We start from the raw sequence: 16,791 nt of genomic DNA, 5'->3' as shown, positions 1-16,791 counted from the left end.
TATAGAACTTAAATAATTAAAAGTTGAAATTAAAGAATATAACATAAGCCTACACAGTATTTTCGTAAAAACAGATGTTAACACTGTTTTGAAGAGGTACTTGACTCAGACTTAGTGCTTCATGGTAGTGTTACTAGCATTGGGTGCATGCAGTGCCAATAAACCATGTAAATGAAATTTGCTGCCAGATCTCAAGAAGAGGAAGAGCTTAGTTGAAAGAAACGGTGTCTGAAGACTTTCCAGGAGTAGGTTCTATGTTGTACTATATTTTAGCAATGATCTGGAAGCAGGTCTAAACCTGCTGCTGCAAGAATTGAACTGCAGGATTAATGGAGTCATAAATAATGGTGAAGGTGGGCCACTGATCAGAATGGTCGGTACAAGCAGCCCATTCAAATGTCACTATTTTAATCCAGCAAACTATAAAGTTGTCTCTTCAGAAACTGTGGAGGCTGTAACTGGAGAATAAAAGACTGTAGCCTGGGAAGGTAATGACTTTGAGAAGGATTTAGGGGTCAGAATAAGCAAGCAATCAGGTAAGGGCTGTCTTGTATGCGGCTATGTCAGAAAAGGATTAATCAACGTATAAACAAAGGAATAAAAAAAATCTTTATTTTACCTCTCATGTTTGGCCTCAAAAATGTCATCCACGGGATAGTGCATACAGTTCCAGTTTTCAGATTTTAAGAAGCATGCTGGAAAATAAGAAAGGCTGAAGCAAAATGTTCTGATGGTTAGAGAAAATGCATTACACTGGGAGGTTTTAAGCACTCAGGCTGTTAAAATTTATCTCAAAGTGGACTGGGAGGTGACTTAATTGTAGTGTATAGGAATATTCCTGGGGGAAAATCCAGGATATTAAAGGGCTCTTTAATCTATTGAAGAAAGGCATAATAAGAAGTAATGGCCAGAGGCAAAAGCCAGACAAACTCAAATAGGAAATAAACCACACATTTTTACACCAGAACTCATTCCCAAGAGAAGCTGCATGTTTTCTGTCGTTTTATGTCTTCTCTTAAAGATAAGATGTATTTCTGAAAATTATTTTTAGCTGAGCAGAAATTATATTTTATCTGTTGGATGAATACAGTTTGAAATCTGATGGTCCATGGTATACATAGTGTCAGGTTAATCTAATGGGACCATCATGGTTTAAATTTTAAATGCCAGAAGCAGACATTTTCTTAATAACCATGAGCATTAAAATAAATTTTTATTTTGCCTTAAAATATTTATGTGCTGTAAAAAAGCAGATCTAAATTAAGCTTTTGGCAGCAGAATATACTTACTAAGGCAGTATCTAAAGGTTTTGACCTTTTGCTTCCTAAATTTACACTTTGGGGATTATTTGGAAAAAATTATCTGCTTTTTAATTTAAATTTCTGAAGGAATGGGTCCTTAGAAGTAATTCATTTGGTGCATTCTGATTCTCTTGGTCTTGAGGCAATTTTACATAATTGATGTTCACATTATAAAATATTTCTTGGAGAAATATTACCCAGAGTGTTCAGATAGCAATGCACCAAATGAATCCTGATAAATTTCCTATATTCTACAATATGTATATTTGTATGTTGCATATGTTTGCATCCTACATCCTTAACCTCCCTTGAGGCATTATAATAAACAATTATCAATGGAGGAGCAGCTGTTACTGGAAGAGGGATGAATGAAATGTAAGATTTCAGACCATCAGCTTGGCAGAGAAACATGAAAAAAACACCCTGGAAATGGTACATGATCAATTTTTCTATCTCAAGAACGTAAGATATGTTGTCATTTCTCTGCCTTCTCTGAGAAATGAGCAGCACTAATCCTGTGAGGAACATGTGTTTCCTAATGTACGTGCTTCCCTGGCTCTTGAGCAGAAAATGCAAAGACAGGAGCTGAAAAACAAGCTGCTGCCTTCTTTTGTGCCATTTTCCCAGAGTCAAGCCACAAACAATCTCCCCTTAAACACAGAACCACTGAAATCTGTTAATTAACTTGATGATGAATTCTGGAACGAGATCTGAATAACTGTACAGGGGAAAAAAATGCAGTGATTACAAATGATGAAGTGAGATGTCTTTCTGGTATGTACTTGGGAACTTGAAAAGCAGAAAGTTTTTTTGAGTGTGGTTGAAACTTGTTTAGTTTGACTTTGAACTGTTAGTGTGAAAATTATGCAACCTATACTACTGAAGGAGCTTTTAAATCACCTTTGCACATTTAAGCTAAGAAGCGATTGCAGTGGGCACTCCAAGAACAGTCTGGAGTGCACCCGATAATGGAACTTTTCCAGAAAATGTGTTTCTTTGTCCTGTCTGCAATAGCTGGCCCCAAAGATGTTCTGAATACATTTCAGGTTACTGCACAAGTGCTGCCATCTGAGCATGACATCCATAACGCATGCATTTTCAGGGTTGCCTGGCAAACCAGCCTAATCACAGCCACATTCCCACAGGCTGTAAGAATTTGACATGACAGCTGTGGGAATCAATGGCAAATGAGGTGTACAGAACACATCAAGCTTGCAGCTGCTGCTGTGACCATCCTGCCCAAGTGAGAAGAGCAGAACCAGGAGTTGATCTTTGAAGCAGAACATCTTGCTTGGCATCTATTTGGATGACCACTGTTTACTGAGTGTATTTAAGGTACTGGTTTTGCCTTGCAAAGCTTTAAACAATTGGAGACCAGTTTGAGTCATCAGCAGTCAGTTGTTTTCCTCTCCTAATATAACTGAAGGAGCAGGTGGCAGGACATTCTCTAGGATTGTGGGACTTGTTTTCTGTCATCATCTGCAGTAGCTTGAATCAGGTCATCTTTTTGTGCAAAAGACATCTGTTTGATACCATTTTGTGAAGGAGAAATGAAATTATTTTCCAGAGTGATGAAGGATGGAAGGAGTATCAGTAGAGGTCTGAATGGCTAGTTTCCTGTTGAAATAATTATTCTAATGCTGCTAGGATTTTGTTATATTATTAATGATGTTAAAGTGCCTAGAGTCAGAGGAAGGCTTCATTTTAGATTGTTTTGAATGTAAATGAATGTAAATCCAGTGAGAGCAGAATTATTTTAAGTTCTATTGGAAAAGCTATCATTAGTAAACATGTAAATAATGAACCAATGTATCACTTCTCTTAGAAAGGTCTAACAAATATGTTAAGTCTCCATGGGTAAAAAAAGTTAAAGACTTTGGAAAGAATGAGGCTTGGTTCTTGTCTCTTTGGTATTCTGATTGCTATACTAAAAACTTTACCGACTGCAATAAAAGTAAGTTCAATGACTTGCTGCAATCCCCTGATTTCAGTTTTGCCTGGTTATATATTTATTTCTGCAGGATGATGTCAAAGTTCCATATGTAAGTGGTTTATTTTTTGTTTTTATAAAACTTTGTATTATTTACTTCTGAAAATTTGCTAAACTGTTCACACACTATTAAATTGCTGTAGCATTTGGATATGATAGGGAAAGGTCACTGGATACCTCGGAAATCTGATCCGGTGGCAGATCAGACAAAGTGAACATGAAAGCCCAAACAATATTAACTTAGCAATAGCACTGTAAGCAACAAAAGCAAAAAATACAGGCTTTGTTTAAATGGTGGATGTTTGGCTTCAGAGTTACAAGCCTGGATTTCCAGGGAATGGAATCAGGTGGCTTTGCTGTGTTGCTATTTTAGCATGGAGTTGCACAGCAGCACATATTCTCATGTCACAAGACACTTCTTATACTGTCGCCTCATTCAGATGAGGGCTGAGTATGCCCATCATTACTGAATCTGCCCAGCTGCTTGGGTTAGGTTTTCTTTTTTTCTCTATGTGTTTATATTGGCACATAATCTTGGAAAGGCACAGAATTTTAGTGACTAGGTAATTGTATGCAAATGCAAGGTGTACAATGTTGTTATTTGTTATAGCAAACAATAAGTAAAAAGTTAAAAATAAGTAATAAAAGAGACTGCAGCCGTAGGGTCTCCTCTGTAAAGTCATTCTAGGAATGCAATTGTTGCAATCTTATCATTCTTCTCTGAACTTAAATCCATGTGTTTAACCATGTCCTATGCCATTTTAGACATAGATAGGGTGACATTACTTAAGGAGTGTTTCTATTGTGTTAAAAAGGAGATTATTCTGATTTTGACATTATCTTAAATTATTACATGTCCTCAATTATAGCATGAGAGTATTTTACAGTCATTAATTGGCACCTCTTCAGAACAACTCTATAAAGGAGTGGAATGTGTAATTGTCACCCCTGTCACTTTTCACCTAGGAATGAGATACAGATTTGGTAACAGTTTTACTATACTTCCATTTATTCCATTTTCCAGGTTCCTGTAATCTTAATTTTTAAATTTTGTAATCTACTGTCTGTATGGTGAGAAAATTGAGGGTTTTTTTTCCCCATGATGTCTCAAAGTGACTAACGAATCCTAAAGCAATTACAAACCCTTTGTCTTTTTGCCTCCTCATGCCAGGATTTGGAATTGAAAGCAACTGAATTTTGGAAGGTGGAGGGAGAGGTTGGTTGCTTTGTGGGTGGGTACGGTTTGTTTGCTCTGTCTACCAGGAATTAAACTGTATAATTGCTTGCTTTTGCTTGGAATAGCTGACTGTACCTTCATTCCCATGCTCTGCTTGATTATTCACACCACTTGTCTATGGAAGAGACATGTTATTAACTGGATACATGCACCTCTTTGGGTACCATCCCTGTATTATCTTATAGCTATATTTTATTACTAGCAAGACAGCAGAGGAAGGGTAGAATTAAAAAAAAAAAAAAATTTGTGCATAACTCTTTATCAACCTAAAGACCAGAATTAGAGGGTTCCTTCTTCCCCACATCATCTGAACTTTGTGCTTATACAATACTTGCAGCCTTTTTATCACTGTAATTTCTGCAGATCCCTTAAAAGATATTTGTCCTTTAAGAAATGAGTAAGTTCTTTCATGCTGACTTGCATTAACTGCAATTACTGCATATTGGATCAAATTTTGTGTGCAAGAGTAGGAGTTGCATCAGTGTCTGCAAGCCAGCTGTGCTGCCAGGGCAAACAACTGCTGAGAACTCTCACCAGCAGGAAGCTTCTTGTTGGAACATGCCAAGAGCAGTAGGGATCCCAGCTCCCAGTTCCCCAGAGGCAGAACCTGCTTGCTGATGGGCCAGTTTAAAGAGCATATCCCCAGTCCAAGGATGAGAACAAGCCTCTCCACAGGGCACTGAAGAGTTGGGGTGGGGGCAGGACTCCCATCAGAGACAAGTGATCACATCCTAGGAGTTACAGCTTCATGAAGAAAAAGAAAAAGCAGCTTTTCAAGAGGCTAAACCTGTTCTGATTACTTGAACTTCTCAAAGGGGTGCACCCCACACTAGACCAAAGGGAAGGAAATAATGGGAATCAACCTGATTAGCGGATACAGAGAGTTTACCACGTGGCATCCTGGAACATGAGAGGCAGAGAAAGGAAACATGTTCAGATCCTACCATCAGGCTCAAAAGATCATGGGCAGGAAACTAGGCAAGGCATGTACATACCAAATGAATCATTAGGGAAGCCAGATTCGATATGATGAGAAAATCAGGACACAAAGTATAAGATATACAGCAGATGGGAATTTGCCTTAACATGCCAGATGCATGTTTTAATCAGTTCTGGACTTTTTTTCCTTGAAAAACCCCAAATTGCCAAGTCTATGAAATCAAGCCAGTTCATGTTCAAGTTATTCATCATTAGAGGAGGAAGAGTGAAAGCTTCCTTAGGCTTCTTTCTGACATTTGTTCGTTTTCCATTCAAAGGTGGAAAAGAAGCCACAGTTTGGGGAATATGTTCATAATTTACACTAATTAGGAATTCTCTTGGGTTTCAGCAGCACCATTTGCAGCGATAGCTGTTATTATACATGAGGTCATCCGTATTTGAAGATTTGATCTGCAGCCAATAAAAAAGATGTGTGAGCATGTTTAGCACTGCAGTATTGTAACCCCTAACATTCAGACTACAATCTAGAGTCCCTTACACTCTTCCTGCAATTCAATGGAAAAGGCAGATGCCTTGACAGACAGAACAGGAAGTCTACAGGCTGACGAGAGAGCTGTTTGGAGTTAGCTGATAACAAACCAAATGTGAGGATGGCTCTGAAACTCAATCGCACACCTCAGGCATGACTAAAAGTGAGATACCTTGAATTATGTGTGATACAGGATCTCATGGTAGTCAGTTACAAGTACTTTTATTAATAATTGGGTAAATCTCACTTTTTTACAGGATAGGATGCCCACTTTTGATGTAAATGCCAAGTGGTCAGAGCTTTGTCCTGAGAAAGGACCTTTCTAAGCTCCTTTAACGATATGATAGCCAATATTAATTCATTTTCACTATGGTTTTGTTTGTTGCAGGTGTATTGAGAACATTCACAACACCACCAAGAGCCTCCTTCATTCAATCTGCTGAAAATGCCAATGAGCCACCTCCCTCAGTCTTCCATCTTTGGGATATTAAGTGCTCCCAGTCCTGGGAAGGTTCTTCAGAAAAGGCCAGGTGTGCTCAACACACATGATGATACTCAGAATAACTTGCTTGCCTTACTGCTGCACCCTTTTCAGGGTAATGCAACCGATGCATCCCAGGGCAATTCAGAACCTGTATGGCAAGTATTTTGAATGTAACCAGTCGTTCTACAGGCTCTTGCTTTCAGGGTAGCATGAACATTGCTGCTTTTCTTAATTACACAGAAAGTGCTCAGAGTTATGTGTCTGTGATATTCCCTCAAATGTAAATTAACCCTTAAAGTATCAACATGAAGTAGTAATTAAAATTTTAGGGTGGTGAGTTAAAATACATAGGGGTTATATGACTTGCCCTCAGTCATCCAGGTCCTTAAATAAGTGCATTTTCATGATGAATAAGTTCTACAGTACTTACTTTGGGCACCAGAAATGGATTCATTTGGCCAAGTTAAAGAAAACTACCTATAAAAATCGCCCACTGTGGCAACTGTCTGACCCTACAGGTATGTAAAAGTTCCTACTACCTACTCATTTGTCCTGGCAGTTCTCCAGGTCACTAAACTGGAATGCCCATGGCTGCACAGGCAGCAGTGACAGGTGGGGCCAGGCTCTTGTCTGAATCCTGCCCTGGTCAAGGACAGCAAAGACATACCTATGTTCCAGCTGAATCCCTGGAGGAGCTTACTATGTTATGGACACTCGGAGCCTTGTAGAGCTAACTTCAGCCTTGTTCACAGAGAAGCCACAGGGTTCTGTGGAAAGGATGAAGAAAGAAGCACTAGAGCTTATCCTTCCCATAATAGCTTAATAAATGTAGTCATCTAGGGAGTGGGAAATCTTAATTCAGTTTCACCTTGGCCTGATAGGATGCAACCCACTCATGACTCAGAAGGCTGCTGTAGCCGCCAGGTTATGACATAATCCAGGAGGGCATTGCGTCTTTCATCCCTCCTCCTGAATTTACACTGTTGGCTGTAAAACACAGGGGACTAGAAAGAGATCCAGCAAGGCTTTGCATAACTTACAGTTTGGTGATTGGGATGTAGGATATCTACATTTGATGGAGCTTAACTGCTTTGGCTCAAAAGGGAGCAGAGGCACTTGATTAGGCGATCTGAATTGCCAGGTGTTGGAAGTTGCAATACTTGTATTGGAGGTCGCCTGAGTCCTGCTCTTGGAGTTTAGTGAGGTTAGCCATGTGACAGAAGTTAAGCAGATGTAGATTTGGAGTCAGGATATGTAAATGGTAGAAGTTGGCCAAGAACACAAGACTGCTGATTCACAGAGCTGTGGTGCAAGCATGCTTAAAGCATAACTTTAAGTTGCAGGAGTTCTGTTTTAGTTTGCCCGTACATCTTGTGATATATCCTTGTGATCTGCTGTGTCTGCTGAAAAGCAAGCAATAAAATACAATACATAGTAAGAGAAGCTTTTTTTAAATAAGTTATTAATATTTGGAGGCAGTGGAAGACTGCAGATTTTTTTTGACCACTGTATTTTAGAGAAAAAAAAATATGTTCGTAACTAAACAGGACTGGAGCAACTTGCAGTGTAGATTTATCAGTGAAGAGCGAAGAGCCTGAGTGTTCTAAAGATTGTTTAGTTTTGCACCTTTATTGTGTTAGAAACTACATACTGCTGATGAAGGGGCTTTTAAAACCAGCTGGGTCAGAGAACAAAGGAAGACAGAACACTATTCATGAAGGAGCTGGAGTTGTCACACTCAAAATTTTGCAGTTTTTCTGGCTAATCAGATGTTTCTTCTCCTGATTTCTTGTAGGCTATATATGCTCACTTTCTCTAATGTGGTTTTGCCTCATGACTGTCCTGCTCTCCACCTCTGTATATCTAGATAGAGACATATACGTATGCATGTACACCTTTTTTATATGCCTCTTTGTTTGGCCAATACTTAACCCATGTGTAGAGTCAGGAAGACCCTCAAAACCCTCTTTGTTTTTGTGTCATAGTGTGTAGGGCAGAGCTTTTGCAACCGCAAACTGTGCAGCCGTTTCTGTCCTACTCTTTAATCCTACCAGCACTGGTGGACTGCTCACACTTCTGGTCATATTATAATACCAGGGTCATATTGCTGCATCTTAATGTGGTTTTCTCAGTGGCAGCTGAAGGAGGGCACTGACAGGGTCCTGACAATGACAGTAACAAGGGCAAAATTGGATTTGTTCTGGAAAAAAAAAAAATAGTCCAGACAGAATCACTCCTTTAGCAGAGTCATTTGTTTGGAGGATATGGTTTATAAGTCCTACCTAGGACAGAACTCTTCCTCATTTTTCCTAGTGAACTTCGATTTCATTAAGAAACTGGAGACACAAAGTGACCCACTTGCTTGAGGACATATGTCTTTGGATGAGTATAATTATCCAATATCATTTATACAACCAAATCATAAACAAAGTATAACTAAAATGGCAAAGCTTCATAGATAGAACTGCAGGTTTCTGTGTATGTAAATAGAGCTTCTGTCCTAGAGAAATTTCCAGCCTCTGAGTTCGCAAGATCTGGCGTTCATGCTAGCAGTGGCTTGCTCAGTGTTGTGTCCAAAGAGTAATGGAGAGAACAAGACAAACGCAGTATAGCAATTACTAACAGCCCTGTTTCAGGTGCAGATTTAATAGGAACACCTTCTTAGGTCAACAAAATCACCACCCTCCAACCACAACTATAATGGGATCAGGACTTCTGGCACCTAGATGGTGCAAGAGGCTGTCCATCTAAATCTGTTGCATATCATGTTCAGGGGAATCCTGGCCAACAGGACTTTGCTAAAGTGACAGACCCTATTGTTTAGCTAAATGACAACTGCCTGCAAGATTTTTAATGAAGATGATGTAGTTTCTTCCTGCAACGTAACAAGCTGGTTTGATTTTTAAAACAAGTGCTTGGAAAAGCCACGTCAGGCTCTTAATACGAGCTTGGTCTCTGTTGAGGTGCAGTCTTGCAGCACGCCAACAAACTGAGCAGAGGAGCCGTAGTGATGGCAGCTGCAAAGCTACAAGGAGGTATGGCCATGTTCAAGCCAGGAAGGCAAGTCAAGGAAGCAAAGACAGGATATGACAAAAGGACAGGCATAGAACGGCCTGGAAGAGACTTCTCACAGCTCTTTTCCCTGCGATCTTGTCCCTTCAAGGGACAGAGGTTACAGAGCTGACCCTGAAGATGGTCATCAAACCCCTCGGAGTGCCTGAAGAGGTTGCAGTGTGTTGATTTACAAAGGATCCTGACAGTGTGAAAACTAAAACGCAGTTGCATTTGTTGGGGCATGCAACATACTTGCAAGAAAACCTGAAGCCAGCATAAAACAGAAATGTGAAGCTCAGATCAGATTTCTGTATAAACCTAGCTAAGTTTTATGATCTGTATCACTGAGCCATGTGTTCAACAAATCTGGCTTGATTTATGTATTTGGCTTAAATGGTTTAAAACCTGAAGTTTAAAACGTTTGTATAAATAGGCATTTACAGCCTTCTGGTTTCAGCTGCCTTTTTGCCACAATTACTAATAGAACTACTCTTTTCATGCAGAGCTGGGGGAAGCCTGTATGCATGAACCTGGGTGGCATTAAAAAAAAAAAAAAAAAAAAGAAAAACTTAGAAAATGCCACCTTTTAAGGGTTATTTCTTATTTCTTACAAGGCAGTCTTTGTAGGCTTTCAGCATGAAGTGAGCTCTGAATTAAAGCAGCCACACCAGGCTCCCAAATGTGTACTTACAAAAAATACCTCTTTGTAATACCTCACCATCTGGAGAGGGTCTTTTTACAAGGGCATGTAGTGACAGGACAAGGGGGAATGGCTTTAAGCTGACAGAGGGGAAATTTAGATTTGATATTAGGAAGAAGTTCTTTATTGTGAGGGTAGTGAGGCACTGGCACAGGTTGCCCAGAGAAGCTGTGGTTGCCACATCCCTGGCAGTGTTCAAGGCCAGATTAGATGGGGCTTTAGGCAACCTGCTCTAGTACAAGGTATCCCTGCCCATGGCAGGGTGCTGGAACTGAATGAGCTTTCAGGTCCCTTCCAACTCAAACCATTCTATTATACTATGAGAAGTTTAATTTCCAGCGAAGATACCGACCGGTGCTGTGATTCTGCAAGGATTTATCCTTATGCATCATGCTCACACATCTCTTTGGAGTCATGTGGGTTGCACTCAGTGCTGAAAATTGGACATACCTGAATCTTGGCAAGGTCGTAAAATCTTTTGAATGAGTTTTAAGAAACCTGTGCGACTACTGCAAACAGAATTAAGATGTAACTTCCTTTCTTGGTGTTGAAATAGTTGCTTAATGGGCCTCCAGGGCTCTCAATGGCAAATAAAGTCAAAGGGAAGCAAGTATCTTCAACACCTCTGCAAGCCATTATCTTGTTAGCAGGCATAAACTGTAGCAAGCCCTTTTTCCAATCTGTGCTTCTGTACCAGTAAGAAGGAAATAAGGACACTCTTTTCCTTTGCAGATCATCTGATGAAAAGTGCCAGAAAAGCTGCTATCAATGAATACCTGCATTTGTGAATAATTTTCACATAGCCTTTCAGATGCAGGAACCGCGGTATCCATGTAGAAAAATACTATTACATTGAATCCACTGTTTTTAAATTATCGTTACAAATTAAAATATGAGGTATAAGCATAGTCCTTGATAAAAAAAAATCTGTTCTTTTCAAAAGGTGTTTTTACACTCTTCTCCATATGGTTTAGCTATACTCAAAAGAAAATTATTGAGAATATAGGATTATAATAACATTTGTTTGTTGTGCTGGAAAATCGATTTCAAAGTCCTTTACATGTCCTTCTAACTATACCAAAGCAGTAAAAAACATCACACCACAGCACCCATGTTCCCCATGTTTAGCATAAAACTGTTTCACAAAGGCATAAAAATATAGAATAGAATAAAATAATTCTGAAGATAGATGATAAGAGAGGAGAAGCTTTCCAGAGGCATATCTAATAGAAATACTGACCTACATAAAGCATATGAAGTATTCCCATGACCAAGAGCCACAGACTCTGTAGTGGGTATCTCCAAGGGCAGGGGAGAAGGTTTAGGGCCCTTGTGGGCAGGAGGTGGCCTTGGCCTCAGTGGCTGGCAAGGCTGGGAGAGGTGTCCAGCTGTCTCCCACAGCAGCCCCAGGCTGTTACTTTGCTGTTCCCATCTGGGTGATGTCTCTGCCAGGGTTTGTACTAAGTGACAGGTATCACACAGAAACCCCTTTGTGCCCCCAGGCCTGCAGCAGGTCAGGAAGCAGCCCTGGCACAGAAACCAGGCTCGCATTGCTCCTGTGCCACAGCTGTCTGCTCCAGCTTGTGGGCACAGTGACATAAGAAGAGTTGGTAGGAATTCATGGAAGGACGCGTTTGAAAAGCGTGCAGGACTGGGATCGGAGTTTGCTTCCACAAGGACTGTTGGGCATGTAAATAAAGCTCCATGCGGTGGAGAAGGGACAAGAGAGTGTTTCACCTGAAAAAAAGTTTTGTATAAAGAGCAGAGCTGGCAGAAGAGTACAAAGTTTGATTTAAAAAAACATCACAGGGCAAAATTTACGGATGTTGGCATGAGGAGGGGAGGCTGCAAAATGCTTACCCAGGGAGAGGGACATGGAACTGTTTTTTAATTACTCTGTCTGGGAAAAGATTATATAGAGATTAAGGGAAGCACATGTTTGCAGAGATAATACACCTTGAGGGACAGCCAAGAGATCAGAGGTTGTCCTGAGCTTTCCCAGTTGTCCAGTGCCTTTTAGTCACATACTGCGGCACTCACTGGTAGTGAAATACTGCCAGCACTGACTGGCAGGGTTATGTTTCATGCTGTGCAGGTGCTTTAAGCTATGCTGGGCCAAAGCAAAAGCATGGATTATGATGAAAGGACTTGAGCATGACAAATCAGAACTTTTTTTTTGTTACGATTACTGTAACTTAAAGATCAGTCTGGACATGCACACCTACATGGTGTACTGCAGGTAGGTCAGGGTATGTCAGTGTGGCACACACTGGGATACTGCAGGTGGGTTTTACCTGTGCTCCATGCTCACCAAAAGCTGTGTGCCTGCATTCATGTGGTGCTGAGCCCCAGTAGAAAAGCCCCTAGGAGCCGATTACATTGATTTTGAATCAGCACCAGCCTAATGTGGTAACATGGCTTTTAAGTTCGCTGCTTGGACAGAGCTCACTTGAGTCTGAGTGGGTTATACCATGGGCTGTTACACTATGTAAAGGCTGCGTGGAAGGTGCTTGTATAATGAAAACAAATGTATTCCCAATTGCTTTATTTATTGAGCTATATTACTGCCATTTTACTAAGTGCCAGTTTCCTGTAATAAATTTCATTATTATCCTCTACTTCCCTCAGAAATCTGCTGTTAGTCCAGGGCCTCTGGGAAAGCTGTGTATTGAAAACCAGTTGGTGTAAAAAGCTGTCTGCTACAATCAGGGCAGAGACTTGGATCAAAACAGTGCACATCAGCACGTGGCAACCCAGAGCAAGTAGTGCTGCATCAACACAGAGCAGCTCCCAGTGCATTTTTCTCAGCCTCTTGCCAGCCTGGGTCCATCTTTGCTGATTATCTGCAGGTGGGAACCAGCTGTTAGAGGTAATCAAGTTCAAATGCAGCTCTGCTGTTTTCTAAAGCAGGAACTTTCTCCAGCTTTTTCATCAGCAACTGGCTTTCATCTTTGAAATCTTATCTGATGTGTGTAAAATTAGTTTCAGGATTAGTCCCCCTAAAATTTGTGTGTTTATCTCATGTGTTACTGTGTTCTGCCTGAAAGAGCTGTTGGTGCAGCTTTTCATACCACTGAAGGGTACTTGGCAGGAGAGAGGTTTGTGGTTTCTCTCTAGCCGTGTTTGTAATGGAAAATAAGAGTTAACTATATGAAAGGAAAAAATGTCTGAAATGAATGAAAAAGGCAAATCCTGAGCTCACCTGCCAAACTTAATATCTCTGAGGTCTGTGTCTACTCAACCCAGCTATATTTTGCTTCCAATAAAACACTTGTTACTGAACATGGCCAAACTTAAAGAAAAACTAGGGGGGTGGTTGGTCTTTTTTAACACAGCTGTGGATTTATTACCCTCATCCTTCCCCCCACACTCTTCTGCACTCTAGTCAATGAGCCCCTCAGGGCTTTTCTCTTTTTAGACATTGAGTGCTCCTTGAAAAAGATACTATCAATAGCCAGATATTTGCAGTGTTTAGGTGTGAGTAAAGATCTGTAGTTAAAAGGTTTAAGTGAAGTTAAAAACCAGAGTTAAATATCTGAAAAGGCAAACCCTGAGACCATGGTGAGTGAGACAATGCATTTCATTAAATAGTACACATCCTGTTTCTGGGTTATTAATTGGTTTATTCTGATAAATTACAAAAGTGTCTATCACAAAATCAGACACACTAGTAGTTTGCAAAGTTTCATACCTATACAGAAACATATCTGAGCAAATACGCTACTCAAAATCTAGAAGTAAGCTAGCTAGCTGTAACTAACTAGAAACTAACATTAGAAGGATAAAGATATTTCACTGTAAAAGTATGGGGAATTTAAGAGTTCAGCTGCTGAAGGATTAGCTTTCTTGTCTCTTCTCCACCAGTTTAATTGCTGCACTTAAGAGCAGATTCATTGTACTTGTAGTGACCTCGAAGAAAGAAAGAAAAAGTACCGGCTGGAAAAGCCACCTAGTGGTATAGAGAAATGCTTCCAAGCAGAAGCAGGAAGCTCTGAGTTCCGAAGAAAGATTTGTTCTCATACTGGACCAGTGTGCTGTGGCATACTATGAAGGCTGTTTGTTATTACTCATGGGAGCCTAGAATGTGTATTACACACAAACAGGAAATCCACAGACATATTAAATACTTTTTCCAAAGGACAGTACTACAAAACTTTATGTTGGATCATTGCCTGTTCTATATATGCAATGTAAACTACAAAATCTCATTTAGAGCTATTTCAGAGAATTAAACAAGGATGAATGAGTTCGCCCCATTTTGCTTTTCACCTGTCCAAATAAATGGAGGAGTTACTACTGTCCGCAGCCCAGAAAGAGAAGAAAGCCTATAAAGCATCTGCATTATTTACTTTAATCTTCATTATGTCATTGCTTTAAAGCACAACTTAATGTGTTTGTAGAGCTAAGGAATAGCTTTGGTTAGCTGCAGCTTTTTTCTGGATTCCCATGGTTGCTTTTTTTGAGGGTAATTTCTGCATCTGTTGGAAAGAACTGGGAAAGACACACAATTCGGGAAAGCAGAAAATCAAGCAAAAGGCTGTAGGTGAGGCAGATTCAAGACAGCACATGATCAACACGTGAAAGTCTGCCTCTTAAGAAAGGCTGAGAGCAGTTGGCAAATGATTACAACAGCTCCATTCCTTCAGGACCCTTCATCTCAGCTCAGGCAGTGAAGAATGAAGGCATACCTCCTCTCAGCACATCAATGATTAAACCAGAGCCTTTGTAAAAAGTAATAGAATGGGTGGCATGTTCTTATCTATGTAGTCAAAATGCAAAGTTACGACTCGTATGCTGGAGGCTTGGTTTTTATAATGTCAAGATCTTTGCAGCTTTGTGCTCATTCCATAGTGCTTTCTCAGTTGTAGATTCATCTGTGAATGCACAGATCAGGGAGTTTTGCAAACATGGAGGGATTAGCTCATACACGTATGCAGCTATGCATATTGCTTAACCAGACCTTATAGGGTTCTTCAGCCTGTGCTGGTTGTGAGTGGGGATGGAGGGAGGGAGAAAGGGACACCATGCCAAACTACAGCTGGGTTATTGACCTGCTAGGAATTGTGGGACTGTGCAATCAAACAGACCTTACTGCAGACTGCCTGTGACATGTGCATCTAGCTCTGAGGATTAAGCAGCCCGAGTCACTGCCTACCTCTAATGTAAGGAGCCATGGTGTGGGAAAGGAGGGATGGCAAAGCCCTATAAAAAACTAATATGAAAGAGGGGTCTATGAAGATGGAGCTTCTTTAGGTAAATGGATTTTATCTTCAGAATTGGAAGCTTAACAAGTCAAGTTAGGCAATTAATTATCCCTAAATGTTTAATTACATAAATGCATAAAGTACACACACACCAGGCCTGAGGTTTACTACATGTTGTAAGTGCATAAATGTGCCAATCTGCGCATCAAATAAATCACAGCATTTATGAAAGTGCACCAATAGAACTGCATCTGCTGAGCTAAAGGACCAGTGAAGACATGCAGGAAAGTACTGGCATTGCCCCAGCTGACATCTCGCCTAGCTGGTAGCTAGGGATATCAGGCTGCAGGAGCAGGGAGCAAGGACAGCTAACCTTACAACTGGCTTGTGCACAGTGGGACCTGCTTCAAGTCATGGGGTGTTGCTCTGAAGACATTAATTTCTTCTTTCTGTGGCACTTGGCTACTGTAAGCCTTTGAGGCACCCTTAAGGCAGGTATGGCGTGGGCAGAGAGAAACCTAAACCAGGGGCATAGAAATCTGTGGCAGAAACCTGAGAAAGAAGTTCTGGAAATATGTCCAATTTGTAGGGTTGTGAGGAGCAGCATTCCCAGCTTGTGTGCACAGACATTACACATAGCATGGAGTAAATTAGTCATCTTTCCAGGTGAAGGTAGAGAAACCTGTGTGAGTGTGAGAAAGCACACGTAATCCTCCCAGGACACTCAAATTTGGTTCTTCCTGCTTATTAAAGGTAATGAGAATAGGAGGGTAATTTGGAGGATGGGTGTGGGGGGGGTGTGTCAGAGTGCCTGAAAGTGCTAGCAATTACAGATGGACTCAAAGCTCCCATACGTCCCCTGCTTTTCTCTGGTTCTTTCTGTTTGCTAAAGATTTCCAGAAGTGCGGCAGCCAGAATCTCAGTGGACAATCTCCATGACTACTTCCTGCATGTCAAGACATCCTGCATGACTGTAGAACCTGCATGCTGTGCTGCACGTGTGTACAGCCTGTCCTCTGTTCTTCAGAAAACCTCAGCCGCTGGGGCACGTTCAGTCCAGCTGCTTGATATATGTCCCAAATGGATTTAGGAGCATCACCCATGTGGGAATCACCATCATAAAAAATCTCACATGATGCTAGTATCCTTGAGTAAGACTGGTTACAGCCAGAGACGCCTCATCTGGCACCTTTCCAAGCTTTAATAAAGACTTTTAAAAGACACTGGGAAGTCACTGTGGTTTGCACTCTGGTCACTGTGGTGATGGTAAAGAGAAATGTGGAAATTTCACGAGCAGATACTCTGATGAAATTTCTGCAATAGCTTTTCCCAGTATGCCCAGATTCCCAAATC

At 40.7% G+C, this 16,791-nt stretch overlaps 1 long non-coding RNA gene across 2 annotated transcripts in view; it reads left to right on the top strand.

Annotated features, from left to right (window-relative positions):
• The window catches only part of LOC134169848 (uncharacterized), an 18,312-nt gene extending 1,521 nt beyond the window's left edge, over positions 1-16,791 (top strand). For both annotated transcript variants that reach the window (XR_009967028.1, XR_009967027.1), the window contains exons 2-3: positions 6,385-6,592; positions 16,331-16,791. This is a non-coding gene — a long non-coding RNA (uncharacterized LOC134169848). The remainder of the gene's footprint in view (positions 1-6,384; positions 6,593-16,330) is intronic.

The sequence above is a fragment of the Pezoporus occidentalis genome, unplaced genomic scaffold, assembly GCF_034315485.1.
Source record: "Pezoporus occidentalis ecotype Australia unplaced genomic scaffold, CSIRO_AGI_Poc_V1 ctg36, whole genome shotgun sequence".
In the NCBI taxonomy this organism is placed as follows: domain Eukaryota; kingdom Metazoa; phylum Chordata; class Aves; order Psittaciformes; family Psittacidae; genus Pezoporus; species Pezoporus occidentalis.
Note: the sequence above shows the minus strand (reverse complement) of the source record. Positions and strands in the feature narration are given on the sequence as shown.